Source organism: Macaca nemestrina, chromosome 15 (assembly GCF_043159975.1).
Source record: "Macaca nemestrina isolate mMacNem1 chromosome 15, mMacNem.hap1, whole genome shotgun sequence".
In the NCBI taxonomy this organism is placed as follows: Eukaryota; Metazoa; Chordata; class Mammalia; order Primates; family Cercopithecidae; genus Macaca; species Macaca nemestrina.
Window position 1 is genome coordinate 80,972,956 of NC_092139.1, and position 14,603 is coordinate 80,987,558.

Sequence of the window (14,603 nt, forward strand, 5' to 3'; positions counted from 1 at the left end):
GCCTTACTTCTGTGGAATCTGAGAACAGATATTTCGGATCCCTTTGAAGACTATAGGGCCAAAGGTAATATCCTACGATAACAAAGAGAAAGAAGCTTTCTGAGAATCTTCTTTTTGTTCTGTGAAATCATCTCACAGAGTTACAGCTTTCCCCTCAAGAAGCCTTTCGCTAAGACAGTTCTTGTGGATTTGGCATAGTGATATTTGGAAGCCCATAGAGGTCTATGGTGAAAAAGGAAATATCCTCAGATGAAATCTGGAAAGAAGCTTTCTGAGAAACTGCTTAGTGTTCTGTTAATTCATATCACAGAGTTACATCTGTATTTCGTGGACCTCTCTGCTAGCCGTATTTCTGTGGAATCTGAGAACAGCTATTTCGGATCCCTTTGAAGACTATAGGGCCAAAGGAAATATCTTCCGATAACAAAGAGAAAGAAGCTTTCTGAGAAACTTCTTTGTGTTCTGTGAAATCATCTCACAGAGTTACAGCTTTCCCCTCAAGAAGCCTTTCGCTAAGACACTTCTTGTGGAATTGGCAAAGTGATACTTGGAAGCCCATAGAGGGCTATGGTGAAGGAGGAAATATCCTCAGATGAAATCTGGAAAGAAGCTTTCTGAGAAACTGCTTATTGTTCTGTTAATTCATCTCACCGAGTTACATCTGTATTTCGTGGATCTCTTTGCTAGCCTTATTTCTGTGGAATCTGAGAACAGATATTTCGGTTCCCTTTGAAGACTATAAGGCAAAGGAAATATGCTCCAAAAACAAAGAGAAAGAAGCTTTCTGAGAAACTACTTTGTGTTCTGTGAAATCATCTCACAGAGTTACAGCTTTCCCCTCTAGAAGACTTTCGCTAAGACAGTTCTTGTGGATTTCGTAAAGTGATATTTGGAAGCCATTAGTGGGCTATGGTGAAAAAGGAAATATCCTCAGATGAAATCTGCAAAGAAGCTTTCTGAGAAACTGCTTAGTGTTCTGTTAATTCATCTCACAGAGTTACATCTGTATTTCGTGGATCTCTTTGCTAGCCTTATTTCTGTGGAATATTAGAACAGATATTTCGTTTCCCTTTGAAGTCCTTAGAGCCAAAGGAAATATCCTCCTATAACAAAGAGAAATAAGCTTTCTGAGAAACTTCTTTGTGTTCTGTGAAATCAACTCACAGAGTTACAGCTTTCCCATCAAGAAGCCTTTCGCTAAGACAGTTCTTGTGGAATTGGAAGGTGATATTTGGAAGCCTATAGAGGGCTATGGTGAAAACGGAAATATCCTCCGATGAAATCTGGAAAGCAGCTTTCTGAGAAACTGCTTAGTGTTCGGTTAATTCATCTCCCAGAGTTACATCTGTATTTCGTGGATCTCTTTGCTAGACTTATTTATGTGGAATCTGAGTACAGATACTTGGATCCCTTTGAAGACGATAGGGCCAAAGAAAATATCCTCCGATAACAAAGAGAAAGAAGCTTTCTGAGAAATTTCTTTGTGTTCTGTGAAATCATCTCACAGAGTTACAGCTTTCCCCTCAAGTAGCCTTGCACTATGACAGTTCTTGTGGAATTGCAAAGTGATATTTGGAAGCCCTTAGAGGGCTATGGGGAAAAAGGATGTATCTTCAGATGAAATCTGGAAAGAAGCTTTCTGAGAAACTGCTTAGTGTTCTGTTAATTCATCTCCCAGAGTTACATCTGTATTTCGTGGATCTCTTTGCTAGCCTTATTTCTGTGGAATCTGAGAACAGATATTTCGGATCCCTTTGAAGATTACAGGCCAATGGAAATATCCTCCGATTACAAAGAGAAAGAAGCTTTCTGAGAAATTTCTTTGTGTTCTGTGAAATCATCTCACAGAGTTACAGATTTCCCTTCAAGAACTTTTTCGCTAAGCCAGTTCTTGTGTACTTGGCAGTGATATTTGGAAGCCCATAGTGGGCTATGGTGAAAAAGGAATTATCCTCAGATGAAATCTGGAAAGAAACTTTCTGAGAAACTGCTTGGTGTTCTGTTAATTCATCTCACTGTGTTTCATCTGTATTTCGTGCATCTCTTTGCTAGCCTTATTTCTGTGGAATCTGAGAACAGATATTTCCGATCCCTTTGAAGACTATGGGGCCAAAGGAAATATCCTCCGATAACAAAGAGAAAGAAGCTTTCTGAGAAACTTCTTTTTGTTCTGTGAAATCATCTCACAGAGTTACAGCTTTCCCCTCAAGAAGCCTTTCGCTAAGACAGTTCTTGTGGAATTGGCAAAGTGATATTTGGAAGCCCATAGAGGGCTATGGTGAAAAAGGAAATATCCTCAGATGAAATCTGGAAAGAAGCTTTCTGAGAAACTGCTAAGTGTTCTGTTAATTCATCTCACCGAGTTACATCTGTATTTCGTGGATCTCTTTGCTAGCCTTATTTCTGTGGAATCTGAAAACAGATATTTCGGATCCCTTTGAAGATTATAGGCCAATGGAAATATCCTCTGATTACAAAGAGAAAGAAGCTTTCTGAGAAATTTCTTTGTGTTCTGTGAAATCATCTCACAGAGTTACAGGTTTCCCTTCAAGAAGTTTTTCGCTAAGACAGTTCTTGTGTAATTGGCAAAGTGATATTTGGAAGGCCATATTGGCTATGGTGAAAAAGGAATTATCCTCAGATGAAATCTGGAAAGAAACTTTCTGAGAAACTGCTTGGTGTTCTGTTAATTCATCTCACAGAGTTACATCTGTATTTCGTGGATCTCTTTGCTAGCCTTATTTCTGTGGAATCTGAGAACAGATATTTCGGATCCCTTTGAAGACTATAGGGCCAAAGGTAATATCCTACGATAACAAAGAGAAAGAAGGTTTCTGAGAATCTTCTTTTTGTTCTGTGAAATCATCTCACAGAGTTACAGCTTTCCCCTCAAGAAGCCTTTCGCTAAGACAGTTCTTGTGGATTTGGCATAGTGATATTTGGAAGCCCATAGAGGGCTATGGTGAAAAAGGAAATATCCTCAGATGAAATCTGGAAAGAAGCTTTCTGAGAAACTGCTTAGTGTTCTGTTAATTCATCTCACAGAGTTACATCTGTATTTCGTGGACCTCTTTGCTAGCCGTATTTCTGTGGAATCTGAGAACAGCTATTTCGGATCCCTTTGAAGACTATAGGGCCAAAGGAAATATCTTCCGATAACAAAGAGAAAGAAGCTTTCTGAGAAACTTCTTTGTGTTCTGTGAAATCATCTCACAGAGTTACAGCTTTCCCCTCAAGAAGCCTTTGGCTAAGACACTTCTTGTGGAATTGGCAAAGTGATACTTGGAAGCCCATAGAGGACTATGGTGAAGGAGGAAATATCCTCAGATGAAATCTGGAAAGAAGCTTTCTGAGAAACTGCTTATTGTTCTGTTAATTCATCTCACAGAGTTACATCTGTATTTTGTGGATCTCTTTGCTAGCCTTATTTCTGTGGAATCTGAGAACAGATATTTCGGATCCCTTTGAAGACTATAAGGCAAAGGAAATATGCTCCAAAAACAAAGAGAAAGAAGCTTTCTGAGAAACTTCTTTGTGTTCTGTGAAATCATCTCACAGAGTTACAGCTTTCCCCTCTAGAAGACTTTCGCTAAGACAGTTCTTGTGGATTTCGTAAAGTGATATTTGGATGCCATTAGTGGGCTATGGTGAAAAAGGAAATATCCTGAGATGAAATCTGCAAAGAAGCTTTCTGAGAAACTGCTTAGTGTTCTGTTAATTCATCTCACAGAGTTACATCTGTATTTCGTGGATCTCTTTGCTAGCCTTATTTCTGTGGAATATTAGAACAGATATTTCGTTTCCCTTTGAAGTCCTTAGGGCCAAAGGAAATATCCTCCTATTACAAAGAGAAATAAGCTTTCTGAGAAACTTCTTTGCGTTCTGTGAAATCAACTCACAGAGTTACAGCTTTCCCCTCAAGAAGCCTTTCGCTAAGACAGTTCTTGTGGAATTGGAAGGTGATATTTGGAAGCCTATAGAGGGCTATGGTGAAAACGGAAATATCCTCCGATGAAATCTGGAAAGAAGCTTTCTGAGAAACTGCTTAGTGTTCTGTTAATTCATCTCACAGAGTTACATCTGTATTTCGTGGATCTCTTTGCTAGACTTATTTCTGTGGAATCTGAGTACAGATACTTGGATCCCTTTGAAGACGATAGGGCCAAATTAAATATCCTCCGATAACAAAGAGAAAGAAGCTTTCTGAGAAATTTCTTTGTGTTCTGTGAAATCATCTCTCAGAGTTACAGCTTTCCCCTCAAGTAGCCTTGCACTATGACAGTTCTTGTGGAATTGCAAAGTGATATTTGGAAGCCCATAGAGGGCTATGGTGAAAAAGGATATATCCTCAGATGAAATCTGGAAAGAAGCTTTCTGAGAAACTGCTTAGTGTTCTGTTAATTCATCTCCCAGTGTTACATCTGTATTTCGTGGATCTCTTTGCTAGCCTTATTTCTGTGGAATCTGGGAACAGATATTTCGGATCCCTTTGAAGATTACAGGCCAATGGAAATATCCTCCGATTACACAGAGAAAGAAGCTTTCTGAGAAATTTCTTTGTGTTCTGTGAAATCATCTCACAGAGTTACAGATTTCCCTTCAAGAACTTTTTCGCTAAGCCAGTTCTTGTGTAATTTGCAGTGATATTTGGAAGCCCGTAGTGGGCTATGGTGAAAAAGGAATTATCCTCAGATGAAATCTGGAAAGAAACTTTCTGAGAAACTGCTTGGTGTTCTGCTAATTCATCTCACTGAGTTACATCTGTATTTCGTGCATCTCTTTGCTGCCTTATTTCTGTGGAATCTGAGAACAGATATTTCGGATCCCTTTGAAGACTATGGGGCCAAAGGAAATATCCTCCGATAACAAAGTGAAAGAAGCTTTCTGAGAAACTTCTTTTTGTTCTGTGAAATCATCTCACAGAGTTACAGCTTTCCCCTCAAGAAGCCTTTCGCTAAGACAGTTCTTGTGGAATTGGCAAAGTGATATTTGGAAGCCCATAGATGGCTATGGTGAAAAAGGAAATATCCTCAGATGAAATCTGGAAAGAAGCTTTCTGAGAAACTGCTAAGTGTTCTGTTAATTCATCTCACCGAGTTACATCTGTATTTCGTGGATCTCTTTGCTAGCCTTATTTCTGTGGAATCTGAAAACAGATATTTCGGATCCCTTTGAAGACTATAGGCCAATGGAAATATCCTCCGATTACAAAGAGAAAGAAGCTTTCTGAGAAATTTCTTTGTGTTCTGTGAAATCATCTCACAGAGTTACAGGTTTCCCTTCAAGAAGTTTTTCGCTAAGACAGTTCTTGTGTAATTGGCAAAGTGATATTTGGAAGGCCATATTGGCTATGGTGAAAAAGGAATTATCCTCAGATGAAATCTGGAAAGAAACTTTCTGAGAAAATGCTTGGTGTTCTGTTAATTCATCTCACAGAGTTACATCTGTATTTCGTGGATCTCTTTGCTAGCCTTACTTCTGTGGAATCTGAGAACAGATATTTCGGATCCCTTTGAAGACTATAGGGCCAAAGGTAATATCCTACGATAACAAAGAGAAAGAAGCTTTCTGAGAATCTTCTTTTTGTTCTGTGAAATCATCTCACAGAGTTACAGCTTTCCCCTCAAGAAGCCTTTCGCTAAGACAGTTCTTGTGGATTTGGCATAGTGATATTTGGAAGCCCATAGAGGTCTATGGTGAAAAAGGAAATATCCTCAGATGAAATCTGGAAAGAAGCTTTCTGAGAAACTGCTTAGTGTTCTGTTAATTCATATCACAGAGTTACATCTGTATTTCGTGGACCTCTCTGCTAGCCGTATTTCTGTGGAATCTGAGAACAGCTATTTCGGATCCCTTTGAAGACTATAGGGCCAAAGGAAATATCTTCCGATAACAAAGAGAAAGAAGCTTTCTGAGAAACTTCTTTGTGTTCTGTGAAATCATCTCACAGAGTTACAGCTTTCCCCTCAAGAAGCCTTTCGCTAAGACACTTCTTGTGGAATTGGCAAAGTGATACTTGGAAACCCATAGAGGGCTATGGTGAAGGAGGAAATATCCTCAGATGAAATCTGGAAAGAAGCTTTCTGAGAAACTGCTTATTGTTCTGTTAATTCATCTCACCGAGTTACATCTGTATTTCGTGGATCTCTTTGCTAGCCTTATTTCTGTGGAATCTGAGAACAGATATTTCGGTTCCCTTTGAAGACTATAAGGCAAAGGAAATATGCTCCAAAAACAAAGAGAAAGAAGCTTTCTGAGAAACTACTTTGTGTTCTGTGAAATCATCTCACAGAGTTACAGCTTTCCCCTCTAGAAGACTTTCGCTAAGACAGTTCTTGTGGATTTCGTAAAGTGATATTTGGAAGCCATTAGTGGGCTATGGTGAAAAAGGAAATATCCTCAGATGAAATCTGCAAAGAAGCTTTCTGAGAAACTGCTTAGTGTTCTGTTAATTCATCTCACAGAGTTACATCTGTATTTCGTGGATCTCTTTGCTAGCCTTATTTCTGTGGAATATTAGAACAGATATTTCGTTTCCCTTTGAAGTCCTTAGAGCCAAAGGAAATATCCTCCTATAACAAAGAGAAATAAGCTTTCTGAGAAACTTCTTTGTGTTCTGTGAAATCAACTCACAGAGTTACAGCTTTCCCATCAAGAAGCCTTTCGCTAAGACAGTTCTTGTGGAATTGGAAGGTGATATTTGGAAGCCTATAGAGGGCTATGGTGAAAACGGAAATATCCTCCGATGAAATCTGGAAAGCAGCTTTCTGAGAAACTGCTTAGTGTTCGGTTAATTCATCTCCCAGAGTTACATCTGTATTTCGTGGATCTCTTTGCTAGACTTATTTCTGTGGAATCTGAGTACAGATACTTGGATCCCTTTGAAGACGATAGGGCCAAAGAAAATATCCTCCGATAACAAAGAGAAAGAAGCTTTCTGAGAAATTTCTTTGTGTTCTGTGAAATCATCTCACAGAGTTACAGCTTTCCCCTCAAGTAGCCTTGCACTATGACAGTTCTTGTGGAATTGCAAAGTGATATTTGGAAGCCCTTAGAGGGCTATGGGGAAAAAGGATGTATCTTCAGATGAAATCTGGAAAGAAGCTTTCTGAGAAACTGCTTAGTGTTCTGTTAATTCATCTCCCAGAGTTACATCTGTATTTCGTGGATCTCTTTGCTAGCCTTATTTCTGTGGAATCTGAGAACAGATATTTCGGATCCCTTTGAAGATTACAGGCCAATGGAAATATCCTCCGATTACAAAGAGAAAGAAGCTTTCTGAGAAATTTCTTTGTGTTCTGTGAAATCATCTCACAGAGTTACAGATTTCCCTTCAAGAACTTTTTCGCTAAGCCAGTTCTTGTGTACTTGGCAGTGATATTTGGAAGCCCATAGTGGGCTATGGTGAAAAAGGAATTATCCTCAGATGAAATCTGGAAAGAAACTTTCTGAGAAACTGCTTGGTGTTCTGTTAATTCATCTCACTGTGTTTCATCTGTATTTCGTGCATCTCTTTGCTAGCCTTATTTCTGTGGAATCTGAGAACAGATATTTCCGATCCCTTTGAAGACTATGGGGCCAAAGGAAATATCCTCCGATAACAAAGAGAAAGAAGCTTTCTGAGAAACTTCTTTTTGTTCTGTGAAATCATCTCACAGAGTTACAGCTTTCCCCTCAAGAAGCCTTTCGCTAAGACAGTTCTTGTGGAATTGGCAAAGTGATATTTGGAAGCCCATAGAGGGCTATGGTGAAAAAGGAAATATCCTCAGATGAAATCTGGAAAGAAGCTTTCTGAGAAACTGCTAAGTGTTCTGTTAATTCATCTCACCGAGTTACATCTGTATTTCGTGGATCTCTTTGCTAGCCTTATTTCTGTGGAATCTGAAAACAGATATTTCGGATCCCTTTGAAGATTATAGGCCAATGGAAATATCCTCTGATTACAAAGAGAAAGAAGCTTTCTGAGAAATTTCTTTGTGTTCTGTGAAATCATCTCACAGAGTTACAGGTTTCCCTTCAAGAAGTTTTTCGCTAAGACAGTTCTTGTGTAATTGGCAAAGTGATATTTGGAAGGCCATATTGGCTATGGTGAAAAAGGAATTATCCTCAGATGAAATCTGGAAAGAAACTTTCTGAGAAACTGCTTGGTGTTCTGTTAATTCATCTCACAGAGTTACATCTGTATTTCGTGGATCTCTTTGCTAGCCTTATTTCTGTGGAATCTGAGAACAGATATTTCGGATCCCTTTGAAGACTATAGGGCCAAAGGTAATATCCTACGATAACAAAGAGAAAGAAGGTTTCTGAGAATCTTCTTTTTGTTCTGTGAAATCATCTCACAGAGTTACAGCTTTCCCCTCAAGAAGCCTTTCGCTAAGACAGTTCTTGTGGATTTGGCATAGTGATATTTGGAAGCCCATAGAGGGCTATGGTGAAAAAGGAAATATCCTCAGATGAAATCTGGAAAGAAGCTTTCTGAGAAACTGCTTAGTGTTCTGTTAATTCATCTCACAGAGTTACATCTGTATTTCGTGGACCTCTTTGCTAGCCGTATTTCTGTGGAATCTGAGAACAGCTATTTCGGATCCCTTTGAAGACTATAGGGTCAAAGGAAATATCTTCCGATAACAAAGAGAAAGAAGCTTTCTGAGAAAATTCTTTGTGTTCTGTCAAATCATCTCACAGAGTTACAGCTTTCCCCTCAAGAAGCCTTTGGCTAAGACACTTCTTGTGGAATTGGCAAAGTGATACTTGGAAGCCCATAGAGGACTATGGTGAAGGAGGAAATATCCTCAGATGAAATCTGGAAAGAAGCTTTCTGAGAAACTGCTTATTGTTCTGTTAATTCATCTCACAGAGTTACATCTGTATTTTGTGGATCTCTTTGCTAGCCTTATTTCTGTGGAATCTGAGAACAGATATTTCGGATCCCTTTGAAGACTATAAGGCAAAGGAAATATGCTCCAAAAACAAAGAGAAAGAAGCTTTCTGAGAAACTTCTTTGTGTTCTGTGAAATCATCTCACAGAGTTACAGCTTTCCCCTCTAGAAGACTTTCGCTAAGACAGTTCTTGTGGATTTCGTAAAGTGATATTTGGATGCCATTAGTGGGCTATGGTGAAAAAGGAAATATCCTGAGATGAAATCTGCAAAGAAGCTTTCTGAGAAACTGCTTAGTGTTCTGTTAATTCATCTCACAGAGTTACATCTGTATTTCGTGGATCTCTTTGCTAGCCTTATTTCTGTGGAATATTAGAACAGATATTTCGTTTCCCTTTGAAGTCCTTAGGGCCAAAGGAAATATCCTCCTATTACAAAGAGAAATAAGCTTTCTGAGAAACTTCTTTGCGTTCTGTGAAATCAACTCACAGAGTTACAGCTTTCCCCTCAAGAAGCCTTTCGCTAAGACAGTTCTTGTGGAATTGGAAGGTGATATTTGGAAGCCTATAGAGGGCTATGGTGAAAACGGAAATATCCTCCGATGAAATCTGGAAAGAAGCTTTCTGAGAAACTGCTTAGTGTTCTGTTAATTCATCTCACAGAGTTACATCTGTATTTCGTGGATCTCTTTGCTAGACTTATTTCTGTGGAATCTGAGTACAGATACTTGGATCCCTTTGAAGACGATAGGGCAAAATTAAATATCCTCCGATAACAAAGAGAAAGAAGCTTTCTGAGAAATTTCTTTGTGTTCTGTGAAATCATCTCTCAGAGTTACAGCTTTCCCCTCAAGTAGTCTTGCACTATGACAGTTCTTGTGGAATTGTAAAGTGATATTTGGAAGCCCATAGAGGGCTATGGTGAAAAAGGATATATCCTCAGATGAAATCTGGAAAGAAGCTTTCTGAGAAACTGCTTAGTGTTCTGTTAATTCATCTCCCAGAGTTACATCTGTATTTCGTGGATCTCTTTGCTAGCCTTATTTCTGTGGAATCTGAGAACAGATATTTCGGATCCCTTTGAAGATTACAGGCCAATGGAAATATCCTCCGATTACACAGAGAAAGAAGCTTTCTGAGAAATTTCTTTGTGTTCTGTGAAATCATCTCACAGAGTTACAGATTTCCCTTCAAGAACTTTTTCGCTAAGCCAGTTCTTGTGTAATTGGCAGTGATATTTGGAAGCCCATAGTGGGCTATGGTGAAAAAGGAATTATCCTCAGATGAAATCTGGAAAGAAACTTTCTGAGAAACTGCTTGGTGTTCTGTTAATTCATCTCACTGAGTTACATCTGTATTTCGTGCATCTCTTTGCTGCCTTATTTCTGTGGAATCTGAGAACAGATATTTCGGATCCCTTTGAAGACTATGGGGCCAAAGGAAATATCCTCCGATAACAAAGTGAAAGAAGCTTTCTGAGAAACTTCTTTTTGTTCTGTGAAATCATCTCACAGAGTTACAGCTTTCCCCTCAAGAAGCCTTTCGCTAAGACAGTTCTTGTGGAATTGGCAAAGTGATATTTGGAAGCCCATAGAGGGCTATGGTGAAAAAGGAAATATCCTCAGATGAAATCTGGAAAGAAGCTTTCTGAGAAACTGCTAAGTGTTCTGTTAATTCATCTCACCGAGTTACATCTGTATTTCGTGGATCTCTTTGCTAGCCTTATTTCTGTGGAATCTGAAAACAGATATTTCGGATCCCTTTGAAGACTATAGGCCAATGGAAATATCCTCCGATTACAAAGAGAAAGAAGCTTTCTGAGAAATTTCTTTGTGTTCTGTGAAATCATCTCACAGAGTTACAGGTTTCCCTTCAAGAAGTTTTTCGCTAAGACAGTTCTTGTGTAATTGGCAAAGTGATATTTGGAAGGCCATATTGGCTATGGTGAAAAAGGAATTATCCTCAGATGAAATCTGGAAAGAAACTTTCTGAGAAACTGCTTGGTGTTCTGTTAATTCATGTCAAAGAGTTACATCTGTATTTCGTGGATCTCTTTGCTAGCCTTATTTCTGTGGAATCTGAGAACAGATATTTCGGATCCCTTTGAAGACTATAGGGCCAAAGGTAATATCCTACGATAACAAAGAGAAAGAAGCTTTCTGAGAATCTTCTTTTTGTTCTGTGAAATCATCTCACAGAGTTACAGCTTTCCCCTCAAGAAGCCTTTCGCTAAGACAGTTCTTGTGGAATTGGCAAAGTGATACTTGGAAGCCCATAGAGGGCTATGGTGAAGGAGGAAATATCCTCAGATGAAATCTGGAAAGAAGCTTTCTGAGAAACTGCTTATTGTTCTGTTAATTCATCTCACCGAGTTACATCTGTATTTCGTGGATCTCTTTGCTAGCCTTATTTCTGTGGAATCTGAGAACAGATATTTCGGATCCCTTTGAAGACTATAAGGCAAAGGAAATATGCTCCAAAAACAAAGAGAAAGAAGCTTTCTGAGAAACTATTTTGTGTTCTGTGAAATCATCTCACAGAGTTACAGCTTTCCCCTCAAGAAGCCTTTCGCTAAGACAGTTCTTGTGGAATTGGCAAAGTGATATTTGGAAGCCCATAGAGGGCTATGGTGAAAAAGGAAATATCCTCAGATGAAATCTGGAAAGAAGCTTTCTGAGAAACTGCTAAGTGTTCTGTTAATTCATCTCACCGAGTTACATCTGTATTTCGTGGATCTCTTTGCTAGCCTTATTTCTGTGGAATCTGAGAACAGATATTTCGGATCCCTTTGAAGACTATAGGGCCAAAGGTAATATCCTACGATAACAAAGAGAAAGAAGCTTTCTGAGAATCTTCTTTTTGTTCTGTGAAATCATCTCACAGAGTTACAGCTTTCCCCTCAAGAAGCCTTTCGCTAAGACAGTTCTTGTGGATTTGGCATAGTGATATTTGGAAGCCCATAGAGGTCTATGGTGAAAAAGGAAATATCCTCAGATGAAATCTGGAAAGAAGCTTTCTGAGAAACTGCTTAGTGTTCTGTTAATTCATATCACAGAGTTACATCTGTATTTCGTGGACCTCTTTGCTAGCCGTATTTCTGTGGAATCTGAGAACAGCTATTTCGGATCCCTTTGAAGACTATAGGGCCAAAGGAAATATCTTCCGATAACAAAGAGAAAGAAGCTTTCTGAGAAACTTCTTTGTGTTCTGTGAAATCATCTCACAGAGTTACAGCTTTCCCCTCAAGAAGCCTTTCGCTAAGACACTTCTTGTGGAATTGGCAAAGTGATACTTGGAAGCCCATAGAGGGCTATGGTGAAGGAGGAAATATCCTCAGATGAAATCTGGAAAGAAGCTTTCTGAGAAGCTGCTTGGTGTTCTGTTAATTCATCTCACCGAGTTACATCTGTATTTCGTGGATCTCTTTGCTAGCCTTATTTCTGTGGAATCTGAGAACAGATATTTCGGATCCCTTTGAAGACTATAAGGCAAAGGAAATATGCTCCAAAAACAAAGAGAAAGAAGCTTTCTGAGAAACTACTTTGTGTTCTGTGAAATCATCTCACAGAGTTACAGCTTTCCCCTCTAGAAGACTTTCGCTAAGACAGTTCTTGTGGATTTCGTAAAGTGATATTTGGAAGCCATTAGTGGGCTATGGTGAAAAAGGAAATATCCTCAGATGAAATCTGCAAAGAAGCTTTCTGAGAAACTGCTTAGTGTTCTGTTAATTCATCTCACAGAGTTACATCTGTATTTCGTGGATCTCTTTGCTAGCCTTATTTCTGTGGAATATTAGAACAGATATTTCGTTTCCCTTTGAAGTCCTTAGGGCCAAAGGAAATATCCTCCTATAACAAAGAGAAATAAGCTTTCTGAGAAACTTCTTTGTGTTCTGTGAAATCAACTCACAGAGTTACAGCTTTCCCCTCAAGAAGCCTTTCGCTAAGACAGTTCTTGTGGAATTGGAAGGTGATATTTGGAAGCCTATAGAGGGCTATGGTGAAAACGGAAATATCCTCCGATGAAATCTGGAAAGAAGCTTTCTGAGAAACTGCTTAGTGTTCGGTTAATTCATCTCCCAGAGTTACATCTGTATTTCGTGAATCTCTTTGCTAGACTTATTTCTGTGGAATCTGAGTACAGATACTTGGATCCCTTTGAAGACGATAGGGCCAAAGAAAATATCCTCCGATAACAAAGAGAAAGAAGCTTTCTGAGAAATTTCTTTGTGTTCTGTGAAATCATCTCACAGAGTTACAGCTTTCCGCTCAAGTACCCTTGCACTATGACAGTTCTTGTGGAATTGCAAAGTGATATTTGGAAGCCCTTAGAGGGCTATGGTGAAAAAGGATATATCCTCAGATGAAATCTGGAAAGAAGCTTTCTGAGAAACTGCTTAGTGTTCTGTTAATTCATCTCCCAGAGTTACATCTGTATTTCGTGGATCTCTTTGCTAGCCTTATTTCTGTGGAATCTGAGAACAGATAATTCGGATCCCTTTGAAGATTACAGGCCAATGGAAATATCCTCCGATTACAAAGAGAAAGAAGCTTTCTGAGAAATTTCTTTGTGTTTTGTGAAATCATCTCACAGAGTTACAGATTTCCCTTCAAGAACTTTTTCGCTAAGCCAGTTCTTGTGTAATTGGCAGTGATATATGGAAGCCCATAGTGGGCTATGGTGAAAAAGGAATTATCCTCAGATGAAATCTGGAAAGAAACTTTCTGAGAAACTGCTTGGTGTTCTGTTAATTCATCTCACTGAGTTACATCTGTATTTCGTGCATCTCTTTGCTAGCCTTATTTCTGTGGAATCTGAGAACAGATATTTCGGATCCCTTTGAAGTCTATAGGGCCAAAGGAAATATCCTCCGATAACAAAGAGAAAGAAGCTTTCTGAGAAACTTCTTTTTGTTCTGTGAAATCATCTCACAGGGTTACAGCTTTCCCCTCAAGAAGCCTTTCGCTAAGACAGTTCTTGTGGATTTGGCATAGTGATATTTGGAAGCACTTAGAGGCCTAAGGTGAAAAAGGAAATATCCTCAGATGAAATCTGGAAAGAAGCTTTCTGAGAAAGTGCTTGGTGTTCTGTTAATTCATCTCACAGAGTTACATCTGTATTTCGTGGATCTCTTTGCTAGCCTTATTTGTGTGGAATCTGAGAACAGATGTTTCGGATCCCTTTGAAGACTATAGGGCCAAAGGAAATATCCTCCGATAACAAAGAGAAGGAAGCTTTCTGAGAAACTTTGTGTTCCGTGAAATCATCTCACAGAGTTACAGCTTTCCACTCTAGAAGCCTTTCGCTAAGACAGTTCTTGTGGATTTCGCAAAGTGATATTTGGAAGCCCTTAGAGGGCTATGGTGAAAAAGGAAATATCCTCAGATGAAATCTGCAAAGAAGCTTTCTGAGAAACTGCTTAGTGTTCTGTTAATTCATCTCACAGAGTTACATCTGTATTTCGTGTATCTCTTTGCTAGCCTTATTTCTGTGGAATATGAGAACAGATATTTCGGTTCCCTTTGAAGACCATAGGGCCAAAGGAAATATCCTCCGATAACAAAGAGTAAGAAGATTTCTGAGAAACTTCTTTGTGTTCTGTGAAATCAACTCACAGAGTTACATCTTTCCCCTCAAGAAGCCTTTCGCTGAGACAGTTCTTGTGGAATTGGCAAAGTGATATTTGGAAGCCCATAGAGGGCTAAGGTGAAAAAGAAAATATCCT